The sequence below is a fragment of the Zalophus californianus genome, chromosome 2, assembly GCF_009762305.2.
Source record: "Zalophus californianus isolate mZalCal1 chromosome 2, mZalCal1.pri.v2, whole genome shotgun sequence".
Taxonomy (NCBI): Eukaryota; Metazoa; Chordata; class Mammalia; order Carnivora; family Otariidae; genus Zalophus; species Zalophus californianus.
In genome coordinates this window covers 40,377,478-40,404,476 of record NC_045596.1, presented here as the reverse complement: position 1 = coordinate 40,404,476, position 26,999 = coordinate 40,377,478, and the positions used below count along the sequence as shown (strand labels likewise).

General features: G+C 36.9%; 1 protein-coding gene across 12 annotated transcripts in view; it reads left to right on the top strand.

Moving 5' to 3' along the window:
* Positions 1-26,999, top strand: part of FRYL (FRY like transcription coactivator) — a 251,574-nt gene that overhangs the window by 62,070 nt on the left and 162,505 nt on the right. For 10 of the 12 annotated variants that reach the window (XM_027600454.2, XM_027600452.2, XM_027600450.2 and 7 more), the window contains exon 3: positions 1,294-1,425. The exons of 1 other annotated variant lie outside the window; for it this stretch is intronic. The gene's annotated coding sequence lies outside the window, so the exon portion shown is untranslated. Of the gene's footprint in view, positions 1-852; positions 906-1,293; positions 1,426-26,999 lie in introns of those variants that run through there. One more of the 12 variants, XM_027600446.2, reaches the window with a different exon arrangement.

The following is a 26,999-nucleotide window of genomic DNA, read 5'->3' as shown; positions in this document are numbered from 1 at the left end:
GATAAAATTCATTAAACAGAAAAAAAATAGTAAGAAACCAGTTACTATTTCAAATGACATTAATTTGAATTTTCAATGCCAGATTTAAAATATGGCCTCTTTAGCTATTGAAAAATGCCAAGACCTTTAATGGTAATAAAAACATGGAATGTATACAATTACATGAGTTCTTATATATAGTAAAAGGATAATTCCCTGTGGTCACTGGTTTCATTCTTAGAAACCATCCGGTTGTTAGGGATGTGGCATAATAATTTATAACCCATGACTCTATCAGTTAATATAATTGGTCTTTGAAAAATATGTATCCCATAACTTTTCTGCAGATGAGGTAAATATTAGGCCTCATGGGTGTATGAACTACTTTGCAAATCTGTTTATTTTCATGAATAAAATAAAAATGTATTAAATGTACTGTTGCATAATACTGACACGTTAGTTCAACTGGCTAGTAAAAGCACTATTTGTCACTGTGAAGAGAAGAAAGGAAGGGGGGAAACTGTAGATTAAAAGGGATTTAAGAGACCTACTAACAATTGCCTGTATGGATTTTGTTTAGATCTGGATTAGAACAAATTAAAAAAAAAACAACAAAAAAAAACCTCTGATACAGTTGGGGAAATTTGAGCACTGATTGGTATTTGATGTTATAAATTATTAGTTAATTATAGAGATTATCATGATATTGGCCTATGTTTAAAAAGTAAATCTGTATCTTTTTTTTTTTTTAAGATTTTGTCTATTTATTTGACAGAGACACAGCGAGAGAAGGAACATAAGCAGGGGGCGTGGGAGAGGGAGAAACAGGCTTCCCACGGAGCAGGGAGCCTGATGTGGGGCTCCATCCCAGGACCCTGGGATCATGACCTGAGCTGAAGGCAGACACTTAACGACTGAGCCACCAGGTGCCCCAAAGTAAATCTGTATCTTAAAGAGATGGCATACAGAATTATCTACAGATGAAGTGGTATGATGTCAGGAATTTGCTTCAGGATAATTCAGAGTGGTGGGATAGGCGTTAAGGGGTGAGTGGAGACATCAGTGAAACATGATTTGCTAGGAGTTAATAAGGGTAGGGGTCATTATACTATTCTAAGTAATTTTGCATTAGTTTGAGTTTTTTCATAATAAAGATTTAGAAAAAATATAATGCAACATTATTGAAAGAAGATAACAGGCAGCACTAGGTGACTCTGCTATATAATCTATTCAGAAGTAAAGATGGCTATGAGCAATACAAATGTACTTAGAAACCTGTCTTATATGTAAATCTTGTATTTTGTTTTCCTTTAGAGCTGAAGCCATTTATTTGAATCTTGGATGATTAACACCTAAATGCTTAACTCTCAAAACTGCTCAAGAGTCCCACAGTCAGGATTAGATGATTCAAGTTACCACCAAGAAATTACTGTCTTCAGTTCTCTGGTAAGATTATAATAAATATTCTAAAGGCTGAATGGTGACTATGCAGTCTAAAAGATTTTTAAATGCTATATGTGAGTGACTAACTTCTATTATAATTTTTTAATCCTGACTACTGTACCAGGAGTTGGAAGTTGTGATAATCAACCAAATATCTTAGAAATATTAACAAGCAACAAGGCTTTATGACCTGTACCCTTCATAGATTCAGCTAGTGATGGGTACAGTCTTGTTACTGGAATGCCATGCTTTCAACCCTTGCTTATTGTCGCAGGGTGGGTCCTTCTGAAGCCGATGCTGAGAAAGTTTGGCTTCCAGGATGTTCATTAGGGATCAACACCTGTCGAGAGAGGAGGTTAGGAAGCAGATTAGGCAGAGGAAATCAAACTGCAATTCAGGCTTAACAAAGCCTTGGCCAAGCCTACCGGAAGAACTGTAGTCGTGAGAGTTTCTTTCCCTTCACAAATAAATAATAACCTCCTTGGGAACAGAGACATATTTTCAGTGCCCTTGCACATTGCACAGGCCAGCATAGAAGCTGCTCAGCAAACATTTGTGGAATGAAAGAAATCTGAGAAAAATCTTGTGCCTTCTTCTGTAACACCTAATCCTTGCCTTTACTTTCCCCAGTTGAAAGTGCAGTTGAGAACAGTGGGGTTAGTAGAAACACAGGTGGTTATCTTGTATATCATGAACAAACATGAAGGTAACTTACCCTCCATAATCAGCCTGCATTATAAACTACTGTTTCTGAGCTCCATAAGATAAGGGGGGCCTTGCAGCGGGACCCCGAGAGAACCAGAAACCAAAGTTGTAAAGATATGTGATCCTGGGGCGCCTGGGTGGCTCAGATGGTTAAGCGTCTGCCTTCGGCTCAGGTCAGGATCCCAGGGTCCTGGGATCGAGTCCCACATCGGGCTCCCTGCTCCTTGGGAGCCTGCTTCTCCCTCTGCTTCTCTCTCTCTCTCTCTCTCTCTCTATCTCTCCCTCCCCCTCCCCCCCCCACCTCTGTCGCTCATGAATAAATAAATAAAATCTTTAAAAAAAAAAAAAAGAATATGTAATCCTGTCTATAGAGGGGAGGGAGAAAGACCCTGGAAGACAGAGCGATAGCTTCTCAGCTCTTAACAAGTGTGAATTATGGTTCTAACCAGTTGCTTTTTTCTGTGTGTGGGGAATAGGCTGTTCAGTTCAGAGTTTTTATCCTTTTATGCTCAAGGGTTAAGAGAACATCCACTTCTTAGGAGCTTTTTTTTTAAAAGTCAACATTGTTTTTTAGGAAGTATGGTCCTGCCTTAGGGTAAGAAATTTAAGTCTTTCATTTGATTTCCTTGTTTTTCCTTCATTTTTACTGCAGGAGTCCCAGAGACAGGATATGCATTAATCCTCTAAATTTTCCCTGAACCTTAATAATATATTACTGCTTTACATGTAGAGGACCTTCAATTAATCTTTTAAATGAATGGAATAAAAAATAATTGACTTCAGAATTAATGTGGTAGAAGAATAAGGATTAAACACTTAGCAATTCAGAACCAGAACTTTGCTTGTTTTTACATTACAATTTTTCTTTTAAGATTTTACTTATTTGAGAGAGAGAGAGAGAGAGCGCGTGCAGCGCATGCGCACAGGAGCAGGGGGAGTGGCAGAGGGAGAGGGAAAAGCAGACTGCCCACTGGGCAGGGATGCAGGGCTCCATACCAGGACTCTGGGATCATGATCTGAGCTGAAGGCAGACACTTAACTACTCAAGCCACCCAGGCACCCCTTTGCATTACAATTTTTCCTGATATCTATATAGACTCTTTTATGCTTCATCTTTTAAAATATGTAAATTATTTTCTTCATGTTAAGTATTAGAAGAATGAGAGTGTGCTTGTGTTTCACTGAGTCAGATTTGTTTTTTTATTATTAAAACGTATATCCTTCAAAGTCATAAATTGGATTACTTAGGGAGTTTACTCCTTACCTGATCCTTCTGTTTATTTCCTTCTTGCTCACTTTGTACTCCCACCAGAGGGCAGGCAAAGGAAAGGAGAAAAGAAGATACTAATTTCAGTTCTCAAAGTCTTAATGTAGGCATCTTTCACTGACATATTTTGTCATACTTCTGGACTACATTAAGGCAGTAGGATCAGCTGCTTTTGCTATTTGAAAATATTTAGTAGAATGCTCAGTTATTTGGAGTTAAATTTGGAGTTAAGGTTGATTACTGGGTTTATAGAACTAAATATTTATACTTTAAATTCTTCAATTTTGTCTTCTTTAGATCCGTACATTTTTAAATTATCAATCTTTTTTTGGGGGGGTAATTCTTGCTAAAGTTTCCATTGCTACTATTGATAATTACCATTGATTGTAATGAGTTTTTTTGTGTGTTTAGAAGTACATTGGAATATTCACAATACAGTATAAAGTTTTAAATTACTGTTTTTAATGTCCCACAAAACTTGATGTTTCTGAGGTCTCAGTGAATTTTCAGAATGATAAGAATTATCTTTTGAATACAAGTTACTGTTTTGCATTTCAGTTGTAAGTTTCTTTAAAAGTAAGACACGCCCCAAAGGAAAGTAAATTTGTCTTAACATGATCACAGCTTAGATTTTCAAAGTCTAAATGTTAAACCAAGTGGATGCTAAACATATTATCGTCTCCATATTGCCGTTCACACCCACTGTACATGTACGTGTACGTCTGTGTATGAACGAAGTGCAGTTTCATGGGCTAGAGCTGTTGGTTTGTTATCAGTTTGAACAGCAAATGTCTTAAAAAATCAGCTTCAGAACAGCTGACAGTTGACCTGCTGGCGTTTAGCACCACCTCCGTTCACATGACATTTCCTTGCTGTTTTACACAAATAGTGCACCTTACCTTTTCATCAGGAAGTGGGTGCAAGCACATTTCCATGTGCTTGTGGGTCTAGTAATGCAGAAGAACCTTAAAATGGATTTTTTAAAGAGAGTCATTCCTCCCGTTCTTTCGGGAGATGTGTTTTTGGATACTAGAGATAGTTTTCGGGAAGCCTCCCCAAGATTACTTAAGATGAGACGTCTTAGTGTGCTTTCATCAGAGAAGATTGTAGATGAGAAAGATGGAATCCATGTCTGCCACAGTAAATATGATAGACACCCACATCAACAACTAGGTAAAGTAAAGATGTATGATTTTCAATTCTTTAAAGTATTTTAGGAAAGTAAAATTATTTTTACAAGTATGAAGTCTAGTAAGCATATATCTTTATTTTGAAAATCAAGTTTAAATATAAAAAATGTTCAGTATAGTAGATGAATATTTGATCTAAAATTTTTTAGTATCAAAGTTGTTTTGAGTTTAGATGAAGAAATATGCTATAAATCAAGATTAAAGCCATTAATAAAAGAAAAAGTTTGACAATCTTTGGAAAATATTTTGATGAATAAGTGTTATACTTACTGAAAAAATGCTATTGGTACAACCTATGGGATATGTAAATGAAAACTAAGATACGAGTTTTATCTATCACTATAGAAGCCACTTAAATTTTGTTTAAAAAACATATCCCATTCTTTTGTTCTGAAGATAGTAAATATTTGGGGTAAAATGTCAAAAAAGTCACATCTTGAATATGATTATTATTTTGTGTCCTAGTGTCTTTGTTTCCTGTAGTCCTGCAAAATTGAATTTAACACCTTTTAAAGTCTGAGAGGAAGATAGTTATTATGTATTAGGAGAAAAATCAGTTTTGTGTATAGTAATTACCAAATATTAAAAGACAGGAAAATCGTTTCGGAAGAAGATGGAAAAATGCTTTAAGTTTTTACGTTTTTGACTAAAACACTTTAAAATGTTAAAATGTTCTATGTGAGTATGAGCTTTTCAATCTTAGGGAATAAATACAGACTCATATAAATTTAATATTTAGTAGAAAGAAGAGAGTTTCTGTAAACCCCATACAAGTTTGGTATATATTTTTATAGCTGTTTTCTATGCATATTTTAATAGGCACATACACATTTTTATTTGTAGAATTTAATAATGAGATTTACTATCCAAACTGTTCTGATACTTGCTTTTTCATTTAATATATCCTAAACATCTTTTTGTCTCACTTAAAATGCTCTCCATTGTGTGGATATAATAATTTATTCAATCAGTGTCTTATTGATGAACATTTAGAATGATTTTAATTTTTAGTTATTAAAAATAATTATGTAATAAATATCCCTTGGTATATCACTTTATACTTTTGTGTGATTACTCCTCAGTATAAATTTCTATGTGCATTTTAAATTTTGATAAATGATGCCAAAGAATCTTTCAAAAATTTCTCAATTTAAGCTCCCCAGGGCAGGGGGTGTCCCTATTTTTTTGTATTCTTCCTAACACTTTTCTTGTCAGCTTAAAAAATAAGGTCATGTTTATGAGAAAGCATATATTTTGTTGTAAAAATATCAATTATGTAAAAGAAAGGAGAAGGAGCTTTTAAGTTTTAAGAAGAAATATATGTTGTCATTTACAATGTACTGGTGAGAAGTCATTTTTCATGCTCTTCACTTACTTGGGTGGATGACGTAGAGGTGAGGCTGCTGATGGGTTAGTGTGTCTTAAAATCCGTAAGTTGTTCAGCCCTTAGTTTTTTGTTCAGTGTATGTGTATGTGAAACGTATTAATATATTTATATGTGCAGTTATTTAAGTTATTAAAAATTTATCTTTCCTTTAACTTTCACTCTTGAATCATTTGGTTTTCTTTACTGTGCCATGAACAGTATGTAGACTTGATGCTTAAATGTAATATGCTATGCCCATTAGTTTAATAGGACTCTTTTTTTAATTTAAAGACTATCTTATACCTTTTTGAACATAGCACACATATTATAAAGTGTGATAGATAATTAGGGGCGCGTAGGCGGCTCAGTTGGTTAAATGTCTGACTCTTGATTTCTGCTCAGTCATGATCTCAGTGTCCTGAGATCAAGCCATCCATCAGGTTCTGAGCTGAGTGTGGAGCCTGCTTGAGATTCTCTCTCCCTCTCTTTCTGCCCCTACCCCACTTGTGTGCTCTCTCTCTCAAAGTGTAACAATCAGATTTGTAATTTGTTAATTTGCAAATAAACACTCAAGTTAATGATTAAGAATTTTCTATAGTATCTGTCTTTTTACCAATCACGGTCAAAGCAAAGCAGAATCATGGAGTACTGAAGAATCTGTTGTCTGAAATTTCAGAGGCCTCAAGTTTTTTGTGGAATAACTCTTGCCTGGTTTTTCTCTTCAGGAATAAAATTCAGCTTCATGGTGGAGTGACTTAAAATTAATTGACAGGACTTCTTTGGCAATTCCTGTACAGAGATTCGGTCTTAAAATGTTTGGTTCTTAAATTTAAATTTACTGATCAAATTCCTTCTTCTTGAATCTCAAGATTTGATACTAAATTTATATCGTACATAAGAATAAGACAAATGATTCACAGCAATGTGCAAATAGGTTGTTTGGAACTCAGCTTGAATGAATTTTACTTCCTGTTTACTGGTGGTTCTGGGATAGAGATAATGCAGTACTTTAGCCAGAAGTCGTGCAAATATGACTGGGTGCAGTTCTTCTAAGGGGTGTTACAGTGTTGTTCATGCAATGAAAGGAGAAATGAAGACTATGAAGAGATTTCGTATCACCAATGCAAAGAAGGAACTATTCTTTTAGAGAGAGACTAGGGTGACCTCTCATAGCTTTGTACTTGGATCTGTTGCCAACTTATTTACTTGTTAATTCAAAATGGGAGGTGTGATTTCTAGGGGATGTTAGACAAGATTGTAAAATGGGTAGATAAGTATACTTTTGTGAGAGAATCAATTGAGAATAAGCTAGTCTGCAATATATAGAAATTTACCTGCTACTACTTATAACTCCAGAAGTTTTTATGGATGCATAGGGTTTCCTTAACAAAAATATGCATAGAATTTTGGGGTATTTGCAGGGTTGATATTTTGAACATTTTTCTTTGCTTTTGATCAATTTTTTTCATTTTTCCTCTAAATATTAAGTTAACCCAATGTTTTAAGAATTTTGTAGAAATTCTCAACTCACTGGATTTACCGGAGATCCTTTGTTTCTCTGTAAAATATCTTAACACATGCGTGTGGTACGCTACGCACTGTCCAAAGCCTTTCCCACCATTTTTGCACCCAACAGGTTAAGTTGTGTGGGCTTACCAAGAGTTGGCTGTGTTTTAAGCCAAACCTGTTTATGCCAATTATGCTTGTAATTGTGATCATGTAACTTAATTAGGTATTACATAATTCAGTGAAATATGAGACTGAAAATAAGGGGTTGTTTTGGTGTAAACAAGGTTAACTGCTTTGGTCAGACTCCATAAAAGTGAATTCCTTTCAAAAAAAATGGGGGGGGGGGTTTGAATTACATGTAGATCGGAGAAATGTATAAGATTGGAAGGGTTTTTTCCTCAGATACCTTCAACTTCCCTTTCCATTTTGAAGAAATTGAAATTGGAAATCATAGACGATGTAAATGGGTTGGACTTTAGGCAAGGCAGACAATGCTGTGATCAGCAAATTCACCTTAAGGCCTTGGCACTATATCAAAATGCTAGGGAATAAATCATGGATTTTATATTTTAAGTTAAAACCTTTAGTGGACCTATTGATCATTGTTTCCCCTGATTCCATCTTTATTGGAGCTTTTTGATTAGATGATTAGCTAACCGTTGTAATTTATAGTAAAGGAACTCTGCTGTATATAGTTGTGTAATGTTGCAATTTTGTTAAAGAAGTAAATCATTTATTTTCTGTCCCAACTTCCTTAATGAAAAAAAGGAATCAAGATGTTCATGGTATGTAATCTTATTCCTAACATGCTTAACTATCCATATATTTTTGGTGAAGAGTCCTAGTCATGTGGTCAAAGACTGATTTCACTGATAAATATTGGTAGAATGGGCATAAATGATGTCTGTCTTCAAGCATAAAAGTTGGTGGGGAGAAAATGCCCTTCACTGATTCAAAGTATACTACCATGTTGTCCAGTCACTGAAGAACAGTGACTGTTAGGCACAGTCATGAGTCAGATCCTAAGAATCAGGCAGTGTGTTTCCACAGGCTTCTGTTGTGACAGCTGCAAAGTCCTTGCATCTCCAAGATTGGGTTAGTTTTATTCTGATGGAATCAACCTTAATTTTGTTGTTGTTCATTCTGTTTGGAGTCAAGAATAAGTGAATGTAAATACGTTATAAGATTGACTTTATAATTCACCAGGAACAGAGGTGATTGAACAGAACTGAGTATATATCAACATTAAGGATGGAAGAAACTTTTGAGCACCTCTGTATTCTGGGCACTGTTTTCTTGTTTTACCAATAACTTAATTTTGTCTATTTAGTGCATACCCCAGATAGAAAGTAAGTTGAGCATAGCCTCTGCCTACTGATGTGTTCCAGGACCTGAAACATAATAGTTGCTCAATGAGGGACTGGTTGAAGGAGCAAATGTTCTCTAACTCCTCCTGCAAACCTTGTGAGATATAGGTTGTTGTACAAAGTTTTAAAACTTCAGAGGGGCTTAAGCGAATTATTTGAGGTCTTTTAGCTCCTAAGTGGTAGCCGTGGCTTTAAAGTCAGGCACTTGTTCCTTGTACTCCATCTTGCTGCAGTGTCTGAGATTTTCAAATCTTTATGTATGAAATATATTTTTTAAAGAATAGGGCAGCTATCAAGTTCAATTGTGCCACTCAAGTTCATATCCTTTTTTTTGGGGGGGGGTGATTTCATTTTAATTAAGAGCTATATTTCAATAGGAAGAAACTTGAGTTCCAAAGTAAAGCATTACTCTTTGAGACCCTGTGTTTAACTTTAATGAGCAGTTGATAATTATTTTTATAACACTCTGGTTACATAAGCTGATGAAGTGAATAGCCGTTTCATGTGAGTTTTACAAAAACCATTAGGAGGCATACATTGGGATGCCATTCCATTTCATTACAAAGTGTTAATGACTCCATGGGATAATAAACATTTAAATAGTATACTGGTATACTTCTCTTGAGGTATTCGGCACAGCTCACTAGCAGGGACAAAGCAGAATGTAGCACTTAGTATAAAATTCCAAATACCTCTTGGTTGAGTTTTATTTATTTTTAAATTTAATTTTTTTAAGATTTTATTTATTTGTCAGAGCGCGCACAAGCGGGGGAGGGGGGAGCGGCAGGCAGAGGGAGAGGCAGGCTCCCCGCTGAGCAGGGAGCCGGACTTGATCCCGGGACCCTGGGATCATGACCTGAGCTGAAGGCAGATGCTTAACTGACTGAGCCACCCAGGCGTCCCTCTTGGTTGTTTTGAAGGCTGCATCTGTATTTGACTAGTAAAGAAAAGGGGGTGCTGTTATTGACTGGATTTCCTTAATAAGTGATTTTTCCAGTTTTGTTTTTGCAAAACCGTTGCTCTCCATGGTCAGATTTTATATCTCCAGAATAGCTCATTTTTGTTTGATACGCCCTGTATTGGGTAGAGGAGTAGCATGGCAGGCCAGTTTAGAAAGGAATGAGATGGGTAAAGAGTGATTGAAGTCTTCTTCAGAGACTGGACTATTAATAGAGAGTTTAGAGGAGGTCGTAGGAGAACACAGAGATGAGGTTTTCTTCTGACACTTCTGCTGGTAGAACAGACCTAAGGAGATGGGAGAATCGTATGGAATTAAAATGTGATAAAAAGGATGGTGGGAAAGGCAATGTCTGGAAAGAACCTGAGATCCAAAGAATAATCCGCCGGCTATGGAATTTCTGGCCTGACCCAAATGATACTTTGTGTAAATATGTGAAGGAGTTCAGGAATTTTTCTTGCTCATACAAGTGGGATTTGGAAGCATTGGGCTTTCATAGTGTCGTGAAATCCAGCAGCATCCCCACCTTGAGAGAGCCTTTGGAGCACTTCTCAGTCTGCAGTCATCGGAGGACATAGAAGCCTTATTGGGTGTTCTAGTCACGCCTTCCCTGCATCTGTGAGAATTCCCGTGATCAAGCTATCGGGAAGACCTCCAGCAGCGAGAGGAAAGAGGCAGAGTGGAGGACCGTCAAAGGAGCCGAGTGGGCTTTGATCCAGACATTATTAAAAAAAATGGCAGCAGAATTGACACATAGTTTAATACACGGTGGCTTTCATTATTTACAAGAAGTTGTGGAGTTTTGACTTGGAGGTAGATAAATCATGTCTAATGAGAATTTATCCTTGGATCATTGCGTCCTAGAAAATAGTCTAGGAATTTGGATCTAGGTCTTTTATTGTGCCTAATTCCAAAAACTTTAGCCTGTGATTTATAGCGGCGTGACAGTTCACAGGAGCTGGAGCTGAGGCACTTTTTCCTGTGCTTCCTTCTTGGTCCGCAATGTGTGTGCTCCTCCTGATAACCACCGCCAAATGATTAGAGGATGCAGATACAAAGGTTTTTGGAAGTTAGTGCAGCAACATGACCTTGTACTTCCTTGTGGTTGGTTTGTTGTTGTTTTGTTTTTAATGATTTATTTATTTATTTTTTAAGATTTTATTTATTTATTTGGCAGAGAGAGAGACACAGCGAGAGAGGGAACACAAGCAGGGGGAGCGGGAGAGGGAGAAACAGGCCTCCCGGTGAGCAGGGAGCCCGATGCGGGGCTCGATCCCAGGACCCTGGAATCATGACCTGAGCCGAAGGCAGACGCTTAACCGACTGAGCCACCCAGGTGTCCCTCTCTTGGTTGTTTTTAAAGTTAGTCTAACACTTCATAAGAAAGATCATTTTAGACTATCTCCTTACGTGGATGTTTATTTTTTTTAAATTGGCACAGTTAAGTATGGCTTGAGTTGGGGTCAGGGTTTTACTTCCTTGGCCTTTAGAAAGGATTTGCCAGAAACTTAATTGGGAAGTAAAGATGCATCTGTCTCCCTTTTTAAGGGGGCCTGGAATAGTCTCCCCCCCTCGCCATTTACTGTGCTGTTTCCTAATCACAGAACTGATACTCCCCCACTGTGTGCTGGGTGTGTAGTGATACTAGTTGGTAAAATATTACAATTCTTCCTCTCAGTTGAAGGTATTACATCTAGGATAAAATAGTTGAAATGACGTAGGTAAGAAAAATATGTAACTAAATAAAAGGCAAAATATACTGAAATAATAAAGGCATAAAAAGGTGAGTAAGAGGGTAAATAATATCTGTATCGGAAGGTAGTAAGGAAACAGTGAGTCGAGGTTAAAAACAAGCACAGTAAAAATAGGCACAGATGACTACAGCTGCATGTAAGTTTAAAATGTAACTAAAGGAATATACTGGAAAAGTTAAACAAAAAATAAAGTGTGCTATAAAAGGAGTTCGGGAAGCAGCGAATAGGCCAAAGGTTAACTCCACCCACATACAAGCAGGAGCCTTTGGATTGAGACAGCCGTGGACTCAGCTCCCAACCCTGGCCACGTCCCGGGTCTGCAGCTCTGGGGGCGCCACCGAGGTCTCTGCGTGGCTGTCCTTGGGTTTGAATCTTTTCCCTCACCCTCAGCCTCAGTTAATTATTCTTCGTGTCAGTGGACTTCGTGGACTCTAACTCGTTGTCCACTAGCTTCTGTTACTCCACTTAATGTAAAAGTGTTGTTTCTTTATACCAGATGGTGAGTTCTTTGTGAACAGAGTTGATCTTACCTATGTGGGGAGCCCCCAGAGCTTAGCCCCATGGCAGGTACTTAGGAAGCAGTTAGTAAATGTTGGTTGGATTTGAGAGTCCTCTCGCCTTTGGTTCTTGTCCTCTATGCCCCAGAGCAAGTCTTTACTTGTTCCTCAGAGATGTTGTCTGTTGCCATATTTAGCCCACCAGGTTTTCCTTCAAAACCATCTAGTACGGTGTTCAGTAGGCCGTGGCTCCTGAGGCAAAACTAACCTTCCAGTAGCTTCAAAATGAAAACAAACCGACCAGAAACCCCAAACAAAATCCTCAAATCGTCCAGACAGTGATCTAGAACATAGGTTGGCAAACCTTTTCTGTAAAGGGCCAGATAGTAAATATTTTAGGTTTTGCAGGCTGCATATCTCTGCCACAGCTACTTAGCTCTGACTTCCTAGAGCCCAAGGGGCCCAGAGGATATGCAGATGAATGTGCACGGCTGGGTTCCAGTAAAACTCTACTTACAAAAATAGGTGATGAACCAAATCTGGCCTGTGGACCGAAGTGTTCAAACCCCTAAACTAGAATATGGAAAAGAATGTTGCTAACATCAGAGGGCTCCATGTGGGTAACTTACCTGGGAAGCAGAGAACGGAAGGCATCTAACGTTATACTTACTTGTATTTTCTGTAGCCCTCTGAATAGTGTTTTATCCATAGTAGGTGTTCAGTAAATATTTGTTGATTCAATTCAGGATCCAGCTGTGTCACTTGTGCTCCCTGGGCTTCAGTTGTCTTATCTAAAATTTAATGGATTATGTTACGGGATTTTTAAAGTCTCTCCAGTTTAAAAAAAAAAAAAAATCTGTGACTCACCGACTGTTTGTGGAAAGCCAGATGGTTTATTCTTTAAAGATAACAATTCTTAGCTTTATTACATTTCCCATATGCCCTCAGTGTCCTGCTGAGTTCTGGAGTGGTCGCTTTTATCAGTTGTTTTGTTGATAGTCTTTCCATATTGGAACTCACTGTCCTTTAGGCTCTAGCCATACCTTCCACCCATCTCTCACTCCATCTAACCACGGATGTGGATAGAATACACACTTTGTCTGTTTTAATCATTAAATTGAATAAACTAGTCATTTTTTTATTGTTATTTAAAAGAATAAATTAGCTATAAAGGTAAGTAGATAATCTCAGGTGATTCTTTGTAGAAAGATGGCAGTTAAGGTGAGGATCAGTCTTGTGGCTTAGAATTATACTTTTCTAAATTCTATATGAGCAAAGTGAACATTCCATCATTTGATTTATTCATTTAAATTGTTAAAGATAACCCAAAATCACTTAATTATTACAGATGTAAATTATAGTCACCTTAACTACATCCTAAAATCTTCTTCTTCTTAAATTTCTGATAGCTTTTTCTGTTTCTAAAGAATGATTTGTTTAAGACTAGGTAAGCTGTGTGATGATCTCTTATACTATTCTCAAGAAGCATAAGCCGGTATATATTTCTAGTCTACTTGATAAAGAAACTTAAAAAAAAAACAAACTCTGAAAAGTTCTTTGTAAGAAATACAGAAAATTTATTTTTTAGGCCTCTGAATTTTCCTAATCTCTTTTTTTTTCTTTTTAAGTAGGCTCCACACCCAGGATGGAGCCCAGTGTGGGGCTTGAACTCATAACCCTGAGATCAAGACCTGAGCTTAGATCAAGAGTTGGATGCTTAACCTACTGAGCCACCCAGGCGCCCCTTCCAATCTCTATTTTTAAATGAGTATACTTGTGTGTTAAAAATGGCATAAACAAGATAATAGTATATTTTAAAATAAAAATATTAGTATATTTTAAAGTAGCTCTTCTTAAACTTAATGTGCTTGAGAGTGATCTAAGGAACTTATAAAAATGTGGGTTCTGATTTACTGGGTTTAGAGTCAGGCTTTAAAGAATATTAAGATTATGAAGGCAGGTTTTTCCAAATTCCTTTTCATGCAGTATATGTGAAGGTGACCCATGCATAAATATTTTTCTTTGTTTTAGGCTTGCCCATTTAATTCTACTGGACAGTCTCTTCATCTTTTCTTCCCACCCCTACTGGTATTCTGCTTGCTAAGTGTGGGTTTTCTGTCTGTCCATTTGGTTCCTTGTGCAGTTTATTGACACCTTCTTTCCTCTTCTGGTTTCGACCCTTCCACTTGATGGCAGCCTTGCTGACTCACCCCTTTGTTAACAATAAAAATTTGTAGTTGACTGAAAACATACACGCTACTGGCAGTGTAGGAAAAATCCAGAAAGGCGAGTGTTGGCAGGAAATAGTGAGCCTTTACTTGGTAATGGGTGCTTCGTGGATACAGTGACCATAGGTCTCCGTAGACCCTGGCCAGTTGTGATTTAGACTCTGTTCTGGCATGTCATTAATAGGACCTACTTTTGTGCTCAAAAAAGTCCGGCATTGGTCATTTTGTGTTCACCCTATTCATAGCTTATAGAATTTTATCTATCCTTTGCCAGTAGGATTGACTGATTATAATGCATATAATACCCTATTCTTCCCAATACATCTGAATAATATATATTGATAATATATAATATATATGATATATTGAATAATAGATATTGATTATTGATAATTATATATATTTATGCCATTTTTAGTACACAAGTATCTTAGTACTAACAATTCTAGTTTTTTGGGGGGCAGTGAATATACATTATGTGTATTGTAAAAATACAAATCTGATAACAAGTAGCTTTTTGAATGGAAAATTTTATTTTTATTTTTAAAATTATTTTTATTTTTATTTATTTATTTTTTAAAGATTTTATTTATTTGACAGAGAGAGACACAGCAAGAGAGGGAACACAAGCAGAGGGAGAGGGAGAAGCAGGCTCCCTGCTAAGCAGGGAGCCTGACGCGGGGCTTGATCCTGGGACCCTGGGATCATGACCTGAGCTGAAGGCAGAAGCTTAATGACTGAGCCACCCAGGCACCTCTATTATTATTATTTTTAAAAGATTTTATTTATTTGAGAGAGAATGAGAGAACGAGCACATGAGACGGGGGGAGGGTCAGAGGGAAGCAGACTCCCCACTGAGCAGGAAGCCCGATGCAGGACTCGATCCTGTTAATTATTTTTTAAAGTTTTATTTATTTCAAGCAATCTCTATACCTGACAAAGGGCTCAAACTCACTACCCAGAGATCAAGAGTTGCACGCTCTTCCGACTGAGCCAGATAGGCATCCCTAGAAAAATTTAAATCTGGGTTTTTATTAACAGTATCTTCAAAAATTATTTCAGGCAATTGAAAATAATTTCTCATGTCCAGATAAGGATCTCAAGAATTTTAAATGTATTCATAAACTTTTTTTTATTCAAGAAATAATAATATCTTAGCACTGAGCCAAATAATAGCAAATTGGTATGGTTTGTGATGGCAAGGAAGAAAGTATGATTACAGGGTCTGGACTGTTTCATTTTAAGCAGAGGAAGCAATTTTTTAAAATATGTGAAACATATAAAAATAAACCAAAAGCTAGGAACAAGTTGGTCTATTAATAAATACCCCGTGTCGGGAAGGTAACAGTAATTGCACCTTACAAAATACACAAGTAGTATAATTGCTGCATAGGTGACCACTCCCAAAATTATAGAGTGTAGTTAAAAATGCTTCTTCACAGATTTTATGTTGCTAATTTGTGAATATATTGATGCATTGGTCCAATCTGTGACATTTGTATAAAACTTCTCTTTATTAGAAATTCTTTTATAGCTATAACTATTAATTCAGAAACTTGATTTACATTTCTAAAATAAGCAGTTAATCTGGACATAACCTGAAACCCTATTATCCAGAAACCTAGATGGAATGCTGGTCCGTTTCAGGAGCAGATTGCCTTCATTACTGACTTGTTTATTTTGTTGGCTCTTTCATAGTACTATATTTGATTTATTGTCCCTCTCTCTCTCTCACTCCCCCTTTTTTTGGTTTTAATTCTCTCAGTTCAGCTGAATCCATTAATTTCTGGTTATTGTTGGCTAGGAGGTACTTGAAAATAATGAATTCATTTTTTCCCCCTCATCACTGGAGAAGACAGAGAGCTTGTGGGGGTCTGTCTACTTCCCTTCTGTCTCTGTAGCCTCTTCTTATCTCTAGTCCTGACATCTCTTTTTTACTTTAGATTGGTGGATCCCAAACTCTTGATGTGACCTCCATCTGTCTCTTCCATGTTCAGTGCCACAGTCCATGTAGTCACCCAAACCTAGGGTTCACTTTTGAGTATTTCAGCTTTCTTTCCCTATCGGTCAGCAAATATATCAAGAAGTATCTAGTAGGAAAAATTGGAATCTCTCTTATTCCCATCTTTATTGCTTTTTTCCTAATTACTTTAAGTATACTATATATTTTTTTAGTCTTTTTCTCTCCCCTCAGCAACTTCTTTCAGGAGACTTCAGGAGAACCTCCTGAAGTCCATTCTCCACCTAACCATCAACTGGTCTGTCCCTCCTTGTTCCTGCTCAGAACTCTTCTCCAGTATCCAACTAATGATTTCAGTATTTCTTGGACCCCTCTGGATATTTCAGGAGTTTTTTGCAAATCTCAGGTAAGTGAAAGGAAAAAAGTGGGTATGACGCTGGTACCCTAATCCTTGGTCAGTCAGAGTTACTTTGATTTTAATCTGTTTTCCTTTTTGGGTTTAAGCATAAAGATTCATTCTTCAGGAGATACATTGCTGAACAGATTTGAGATTTGATATTGTCCCCTCAGAGTGGCCATCCCTGATCACCCTAACTCAGTAGGACCTCGTCTGGTTTTCTGTGTCAGGAGGCCCACTCTATTGCCTTCACAGTCCTTAATCACAATTTGTAATTTTATATTTGCATGTTGGTATGTGGGGACAGCCCCCCCCCCATCCAAACTCTTTATCTGCACCATTGTGCAGCCTTCCCAAGGGCACAAAGATCTGTTTTATTCACTAAATTATCATTTAGCACTTGGCATGGTGCTTCCAGTGTTTAGATAATTTATATTTAATATAATTAGTGACATGGTTGGGCTTAAATGTATCTTGTTATTATTTTCTATTTGTACCTTCTGTCTTGTTTCCCCCCCCCCCCCTTTTGTTGCCTTCTTTTGGACTAATTGTATATTTTTTAGTATTGTAATTCTACTATTGGCTTTTTAAAAAACTTTTTTTTAAAAAACTAGTTGCTCCAGAGTTTACAAAATGAATGTCAGCTTATCACAGTCTACTTTCAAATAATAGCATAAATTTAATGTATAATGTAAGATCCTAAAATCTTACACTTCTATTTCTCCCCTCTATCCTTTGTACTATTGTAGTCAGATTTTTTATTTTTACATATGTTATAAACCTGACAGTATGTTAATCACTTCTGCTTTAAGTCAATTAACTTAAAGAAATTTAAGATGAGAAATAAAAGGTCTCTTTACCTGCGAATGTACCATTTCTGGTATTCTTCATCAATTATGTGAATTCAGGTTTTCATTTTGTATAATCTTGTTTCTGCTTGAAGAACCTTCTTTAACATTTTTTTGTATGCAGATCTGTTCGTGACAGATTCTTTCAGCTTTTTTCTGTCTCAGAAAAGTTTTGCTTTTATCTTTGCAAGGTATTTTCACTGGATATAGAAGTATAGGTCATCAGTTTTATGCTTTAAGCTTTTCAGCAATATCATTATGGGTGAAATGTTACCAACCAGAGACACCTCTTAGAGACTCAGTGCCCAGGATAGTGCCTTGTATAGTTTCAGATGAAACATTTGTGTTGATTTTTTTTCTTTTTCCTCTGTGTGTAAATTATTTTCTTTGACTGCTTTTAAGATTTTCTCTTTGTCATTGGTTATCAGCAGTTTGATTTATGGTGTGCCTTGGCATGGGTTTTTTGTTTGTTTTTGTTCTTGTGTGTATATTTATTCTTGCTTGAAGTTTGATGACAGTTTTGGATTTGTGGGTTTATAGTCTTTCTCAGTTTTAAAAAGTTTTTATTATTTCTTCAAAGAGTATTTTCTGTTCATTCCTCTCAGATTCCAGTTACACATACGTTTGACTGTTTGGTGTTGCTCCAAAGGTCACTGAGGCTTTGAGCATTCTTTTTTTTTTTTTTTAATTGTTTTGTCATCTGCACTTCACTTTGTAGCTACTATTTCCATTTCTCCAAGTTTACTCATTTTTTTTTCTTCCCCCAAATCTAATCTTTTGTTGGTCCCATCTAGTGAATTTATTGTTATGGATAGAGAGTGTATTTTATCTTTCAAAGTTGTATTTGAGTCTGCTTCTTATATCTTCTATTTTCTCTTCATTGTGTTTATTTTTTTTTCCTTTAAGTCCTTGAGCCTATTTATAATAACTTTTTAAAGAGCACATGTGCTAATTCCATCGTTTCTGTCATTTCTGGATCTCTATTGACTGATTTTTATGGGTCATATTCTCCTACATCGTGACAGATAATTTAATAGTAATTTTTAATAGTTTTAAAATATTTTTTATTGGATGCTGGACACTGTAAATGTGACATTGTTGAGAGCTACATTTTGTTACATTCTTTTAAAGACTGTTACTCTTTGTTCTGGAAGGCAGTGCTTGCAGATAGCTTAATCCTTAGAGGCCTGTTGGATCCTTTGAAGCCATGTTAAGGAGGGTTTAAAGTAGTCTTTACATTTCTGAAGTATCTACAGAATGCCTTGGCTATTCAACTATTATGGTTTCTTATGCTTTTCTTGTTGTTAATTACCTTGGTAATGCTGAGGAGTATTGCTTTGATAATTTGTACACGCTTCAGTTTAGGTTTATCTAATTTTTTTTTCATAGTTAGACTGGGGTGATGGCTTTTTATAGGAAGAACACAGGTAAAGTGCCATTTTCATCATAATCATATCAAGAGTGTGTACTCTTATCACTGAAGGTGTTAACCTTGATCTCCTGGCTGACATAGGTTTCTCTAACAATAAAATTATTCTTTTCTCCCTGCTATCTCTATTGGACCCTTTGGAAGGAAGCCACCAAATATATAGCTCATGCTTTTAAGGGTTGAGAGTAATGAGGGTGAATTATTTACATAAATTATTTGGAATTCTTCTGAATATGTCTCAGAGGTCCACGAGACCTTTCTCAGATTTAACAATCAACTAGAAGGACTCACAGGACACAGCATATAGTTGTACTCACAGCTGGTCTTTATTACAGCATAAGGGTACTGTACAAAATTAACAAGTGAAAAGGCATATGGGGCAAAATCCAGGGGTAACCAGGTGCCAGCTTCCAGAGTTTCTTTTAGTAGCATTATAGAGGAGGCAGTTGATTCCCAGGTAGTGAGCTGTGACATTCCTGGTGAAATGTTACCAATCAGAGAAATTCATTAGAGACTCAGTGCCCAGGATTTTTACTGGGGCTGGTCACATAGGCATCCCCTGCCTGACACATCCCCAAGTTTTAGACTCCCTGAAGGAAAGCAGATGTTTAGCATAAACCATATTGTTTGTACCAAGAGTTTAGCATAGTGAGCCATGCTTTTTAGTTCTGGAAATGGTGGGGCCCTCTTAAAATCGAGGTTCTTAGATGGTAGCTAAGAGCCAGTCTTGTGAGCAGACATTTCAAAGGATAACAGACCTGCTAGGTTAACTCTTTTCTGTACAATGTGAGATTTATCTCTTCTCTCTTACTTATTATTTATTTAATCATTTATTTATATCAGTGTAGACTCATGGGTATTTATTTTATACTTGGGGTTATATTCCAAAACTGCTTTGGCTATTGGCAGCTCTTTCGGTTGCCTCCCATATCCTTTTGATATACCCACATTATTTTGTGTTTTGAGCCTTTTCCTACTTTCTGGCCCTACAAAAGATGTTCTAGGTTTATCATGTGTGTTCGTGCTCTGGCTTTAGGAATCAGCCATTTACCCGGGGAGCCCGGCTCCTTTTTTGTAGTGAAGTTTTAAAATGTTGAGTTCATTGTAGAAAGTTTGGAAAATATATAAGAAGTAAGTAGAAAAGTAAGTGCACTAAGAAGTAAATGTTAATTACTGATATAATTATAGATAATTATTGTTTTTTTGTTGCATTACTAATGAGAATCCAAAGAAAAATCTGAAGTAATTTTTATAACCATTTTTCTTCTTTTTTACAAATTTTATTTATTTTTATTTTAAATTCCAGTGTAGTTAACATAGTTTATATTAGTCTCAGGTGTACAATACAGTGATTCAACACTTCCATACATCACCCAGTGCTCATCACCACGAGTGCACCCCTTAATCCCATCACCTATTTCCCCCATCCCCCCACCCTGTTTCTTCTTTGTATTTCAGGTGTAGTATTAATTACCTAGTAGACCTGAGAGCATCTTTCCTTCCATACCTAAAGCCTTTCAATCCCTGTTCTAAACTCTAGAAAAGATATGGCCTTTATGAAGAGGTCAAAATTTATGGGGCTGTAGAAGGCTCTAGGAGTGGTTGGGTAGTTGACATTTTATATAAAAAAACTTGCCAAGTTTCTGGTTTTTATCATATTATAATTGTTCTGGATTACCAGTTTAATAATTTCTGAAAATTTCTGAAATATTTTAAAAAGTGTTAATATAAGGGATAATGCTTATATTTTGCACCCTTTTTAAAGATGTTACTAATTAAAGACTTTTATTGCCTTTTAGATAAATTGCAGTGAATTGTCTGATAGTTTCTGTTAAATCCAAACTCCATTATATATTATATATTTTGTTCAGATCCTATATTTAAATGGAGTATTTTTGAAGGATTTATTGAGAATTTTTCCTGGTACACATTTTTTGGTGTATTAGAATATACCTTTATCTTCCTTCTACTTAGACATGTAAAGCAAGTAACTAATTCCATGAATCCTTAAAATGCCAGTGAAAAGGGCATAGAATTAAATGGAAATTGATTAAAAGGAAGAGGGGAAACCTACTTTCTAACTCCTTGAGGGCAAGAGAATGGCCATGGTCATCTTTTGTATGTAATGCTTTATATTATCTGACCCAGACCAAGAGGATCTTAGCAAAAGCTGGTAATACTGAAATTGTGAAGTTCTTAAAAATATTCTAAATCTTATTTCTATTTTTAAAATCTTATCTTTTAAAAGCATTCTTTAATATATTATAACCTAAAAGGTTAGTATAGATAGTTAAAGGAAATTATCCCAAATAGACTTTTCTGTTTTGCCAAGGATATGCCATTGAGAAATGGCATCTATGACTATATTTCTATGGTGAGGATACCGAAAAATATATATGTATGATATGACTTGGAGAATTCTGAATTTATAGAAAGAATAAAACAGAGGACTGATATTTTGACTGGTCTTTGGCAACCTTGCAATAAGCTCTATCTAGGCTGTGTGTTTCTGTGATTAATCGATAGGTTAAAAATAGAGAACTCACTTGAAGAATGATGGGAGTATTATTATCTGTGTAATAAGAAACTAAAACTAGTAATTGAGGGATTGAGAAAGCATTCAGAATACTGTAGGTCTCTGCTACCCCAGTCTTCTGAAAGAATTGTTGGACGCATATGTAGTTGTGGGTGGTTATGTAGTTCTTCTGATTAATATGTGAGTGATTTGGGTGATACCATTTTGGGAAGGGTTAGAAAGGAAATACTTACTCCATTGAAGTTGGTTAAATTTATGATTAATATTTGGAGTAATAATACGACTTATTTTATTATTTGCATTTCAGAATAAAGTTCAGAGCCCAGGCTCTGCCCATACAGGCAGGCTTGTTGAATTATTTTCCATATAAATGGAAAGTGCCATTTTCCCTCACCCTCTGTCTATAAGGAAATCCTGATGTCAAGTGGAACTTCCAGAAGAAGCCCTGAAATTAATTTTATACATCTGTGTCCCAGAGCAGCTGTTGATTTGCCTTGGCTGTATATACATAGTAACAGACTGATTAGAATAGAAACTGATATATTCTTTTAGATCCATGTAGACAAAACTTAAGCAGAAGAAAATGCTGTTTCTAAGGTTGTGAGAAAATCACCCATTATTTAACCTCTACCCCCGCTCTCAAAAAAGTTCTCAGACTCTGATGTTCTATATGACAGTAAGTTTTGCTAGTTACAGTTTTTTAAACGTTTACCAGGAATGAACTTTGACTACTTTGGTGGGCCATTCTAGCCAAATAGTGTTGAGTAGCTTTTAAGATTTATATGAGGCTAGTAGACTTAGCTCAATAGGGGTAGAAAAAATATGGCAGAATAATGTGGGTACACGTCCCCTAACTTGTCTGCTTGCTTAAATGGTTCAGTTCTGAGTCTTGGCGCTTGATAGTATAGTTTGTTTGGGTTTAGATCTGCTTATTCCCTGAATCTGTTAACAGCTGTTTGATGAAAAGAGGACTGTATTGTCAAATCACTTTAGGGAATATTTTAATTGAAAAGAAAAATTAAACTGGTTTGTGTACAACTCAGGAGCCCTTTGTTAATATACATTGTTAATGTGTAAGAATGGAATGTAGGAGGTAGTGCTTTTGGACTGTGGAATGCCCTTTATTCATGCGACACTGTGAGTCATTTGTGTTGCCTTTGACCAGGGGAAACCCTGCTCTTCACTGATTCGGAGAGGTCTCTGATCAAGATGATGTACCCAAACAATGTGTTTTGGTAGTGGGGGTCTGTGTGATTAGCCTTTGCAGCCCTGGTTTGAATTTAGGTTTGGGGCCTTTTCAGAGGTAGGAATAGTCCAGACTTGCTCCGTATTTCTTGAACTACTCTGAAAAGTACAAGCTTTAAATGAAACTCCCAACAGTACTGTTACCACTGAACAGGTCTTACTGGATAGGATTATCTTTTTCCCTTAGTGTATGGAAGGATGTTCTTTTAGCTTTTAATAGGGTGCCTAGCCATTTGGCTATGAATAAATTTATTCAGTTATGACTTTGATCACTGAATTTACTTATTCCTTGTGGTATTTAAAGGATACAATAGCATAAATGGGTCAATTCGAGTATATTTCCACATATGGAAAAACACATGCTCCATTGACCTTCAGAGTCACAGTAAACTAATTATGAGGTCAAGACCTTTTTCTTCTGACAGTAACATAAAATATTTGTTGGGTTTGATTATGAAATTTTCCTGCTATTTTGAAGAGCGGCTAGGCTTCTAACAGTGTCAGTTTTCAGTTTTGAAACAATTCCTATAGAATAAAGTTTTTAAAATATGCATTTTATTTGACCGGAAGATTTCTTGCTATTCATTGGTTTTCTGACTGTAAGATTTTCTAGGGGAATTATGTGCTATATTAAGAATAGAAGGCCCTAAAAAAAAAAAAAAATAGAAGGCCCTATGTTTTGAAATAATCCCGTTATTATAATAGAGTTCCCTCTTTTGAATAAGTTGCATGCAGCAGAGGAAACTTTGTCCTGAGCTGAGCAGTTTTAGAGGGCCGATGGGGGCTCAGCCACAGTATTCATTACATCATCTTTTCATCCCATTAGCCAGCATTCTCTCTGGTGGGTTAAGTGAGGCAGTGGACTCTGTATCATAAGCCTGCTGAGAAAGTCACTGCTTACTGCCTGGGGGTGTAGAAGGGTGGGGAGAATTACTCCTAAAATCACCTAAAGAAAACTGATGTTGGAGTGGGATGAATACCACCGATTCTTTTTCTTTTTTCTTTTTTCTTCTTTTTGGTCAGCTACTATAGGAAGAGATTTAAAGATCTTAGGCTAGACCTGAATTTATTTTTATTCCTAAGGCCCCTAGTGAGAAAAGTTGGTATCCAAGGGCAGAGCTCTACCCTTGTGTGTTTACTAGCAGTCAGTACTGGCTACACTGAAGGCAGCCAGACCCAGCTCATCAAAGCTGGTAACAGGAACAGAGGCAGAGAAGATAATTGCAGCCACGTGTATGCCCACCGCAAGAAGGGTGATGATGTCCTTCAGGGCACTTGCAATAAACTTGTAAGCTTTCATTCAACCGGCGAGTTCATCTGCATTCAGCAGTGTTTCCACTATAGCTGTGCGTCACTGCGAGACTGCATGGTAATGAAGCCAGAGCACCGTGGGCCAGAACTCCGCTGCCTGCCAGAGAAGGGACGGCGGCTTGGAGGGAGAGATCAACACGCCCGCTGCCGTTCCTCTTCCTGCTGCTGCTGCAGCCAGTTGACACACAATGTTGAGCCTACAGGAGTCTGTGTTTTTTGAAATTAGCATAAAGTCCTTGTTAAAGTCCTGGAGCAGCAGCCGTAAGTATAAATATTCCCAAATGGGAGAAATGCTGATGTATGGCCGTGGCCCTTCCTTGCATGCTAATTCTTTAGACCAGTCCAAATAGAAGAAAAGCTGTTGGAAATAACACGAGGAGTATTCTCTTGGATGGTAATCCGTGAGACGGGTGGAAAATCTGGATGTGCACACACTGGGCAGTTGTAATATCGACAGTCAAATAGTCTTTGAAATTTACCAGCGTTGGTTTTCTTGTTAATTTGTATCATTCTGGCAAAGTTTCTCTCAATTGGTCAAGCAGGGGGGAAATGACAGATAGACTCTGATCTCTGCAGGGTTATCGGATACCAGTACTGTTCCTCAGTTCTGGTAGGACAGAATGTTTGTTTGAAGCAACATCAACTATCCGAAAGCATCAGACGATTTAATGATCATAACTTTCTTCTATTCCTATAACTGAAGTTACAGTGAGTAATTTCATAATATATAGTGAATTTTCTGATAAAGAACATTTAAAAGTTCAGCTAGGTCAGTAAAACTAATGTCACTGAGTTAAATATTATTTTGTCTGTAACTCCCTTCCTAATTCATAGATTTGGCAGAAATACTGCTTTTGTTCAGTATTTCTAGTATTTTCCAGGGGTACTTTAAAAACCTGAAAACACTTATAACAATGGTTTATTACCATAGTCTGGTTTTTTTTTTTTTTTTGGTCAAAATCACCTCAATAATATACCAAACTAATGAAGTAATCAAACAAAGATTCTGTTATAATGTCTGTTTTGCCCAAAGAAAACTGAAATATAGAAAAAAACTGACTTTTCCAAGGTCATACAGTGGCAAAGAACTGAAATTAGAACCCAGTTGTTCTTGCTCCCAACTGTGCTCCTGGTTCCTGAGCAAACTAATGAATAAAAGATGAAAGACTAAATTTAATTTTTTCCAGCTAACTCTTTACCAAAATATTTATTTAGTGTAGTTTTGTTTTGTAAGCAAATAATATAGAAGGCCAAACATTGATATAGGGGGAGAAAACCTCTTAAGGTAAAACCTTATAGAATATAATTTGAGGACTTTGTATTTCGCCAAATATACTGCATTTACAGTCTCTGTATTTCTTTTATTTTTGATCTGTAAGTAATTCTTCCATATGGAGATATTGTTGTGCCAGATGGCAGAAAGTTATCTTAGTTCTAGGAAAGTTTCTAAGTGAATTAAAATATTGGGAGAATTATAATTGAATTATAATTAAGTTAAGATAAATTAAGTTAAATACTTTTACTACTTAAAAGGGTAATACAGAATGCATTTTTACTAAAACAGACTGTAGTTTCTAAGCTTTCTTTCCCTCTCATCCCTCCTTCCCCCATCCTTACCATGTACTTTTTTAAAAATAGTAAGACAGTTTTATAGTGAGAATGAAGCTATAATTAATGGATTCTTCTATAGGAACAGTGCATTAGATTATATCACAGCAGCTTGTCTTGTAAAAACTTAGTTTGCTTAGATATTTTTGAATTAGGTGGTTCCTTTGTTTTGTGACCATTTAAACATTTCTTCATGTCATTGCCTGAACCATGTAACCAGCCACCGCCAAATCTCATGTAATCACATTCCCTGAATCCAAAAGTGAACCCAAAACAGATGTTTGTAAAACCTTTGTTGTTAGCTGTTAGTGATGTAGTGATTCAGGTTGTGGGCATCTCACTGCCCTTGGGCATTCATGGTGCATGTCTCCTAAAGATGCTTTTACAGCTGTTAAGCGATAGGTTAATATTGAGAAGACAAGACAAAGTCTCACTGTTCACTAAGGCCCTAACTAGGTCTGTTCTAGCCCTGGAAAGTGGGAGAATGTTTTTCTTTTACCAGTATCTGTGGATGTCTTTTTAAAATCTCCCCTTAGCCCTATTGTATTTAAAAAGGAGAGAGAGAAGATTAAAACATGTTTAAGATCCTAGAAAAGGACAGTAGTTATATGTCTCTTCCTGGGGTTGTGTTAATAATCCAGCAGTTGCATCCGCCAACACTGATTGAGCATGTACTATCCTGTAACAGATAGTTGTGATCTTTGCTCATAAGGAGCTTCTAGTTTAGTGCAAGTGCAAATATGCACGTAAAGTTAACAGTAAGGAAGTTCAAGGAGTGCTGCTGCATATGCATCATGACTTACCCCATGACTGTTAATGTGAAAAGAATGGGGTATACAGAGACCGAAGGAATCCTATTGAACCACAGGGGCCAGAGAGGACTTAGGGGGAAGGGGATTTGAGTTTAGTTTCAAACGATCGGATGTTCCCCCTCTTGGTAGACAGCACTGTCACCCACAGTCTCCCTGAGCCAGAAGGCAGGTTTGGGTCCACAGTCCTCTCCCACCCCTATACCACCTGCCCGCCCCCAACCCCTTGCCCCTTTCAGCCACTTACAAGATGTGTCGTCCTACCTTCTACCACTTCCTTAGTCTCCCCTGCTTTCTGCTGCCGCAGCCGCTTAGCTCAGGCCTCTTCCTCTCAGGCCCTTCCACGTTGCTGCCAAGGGCTCCTTCTAAAGCCCACTCTTACAGTCTGTCCCCTCCTTCGCAGTCTTTCTCTCCCTGTGAGATGAGCCCTGCTCATCCTGTGTCTCCTCTCTCGCTGTGCTTGCTCAGTTTCTGGAGTGTGCCGTGCCTTGTGTCTGCTGCTCCCTTTGCCTGGAATTCACCCCCACCCCCTCACCCCCTTAGCTCTTACGCCTGCTTCCCAGTGAATTCTTCTTCATCTTTGAAGACCCATC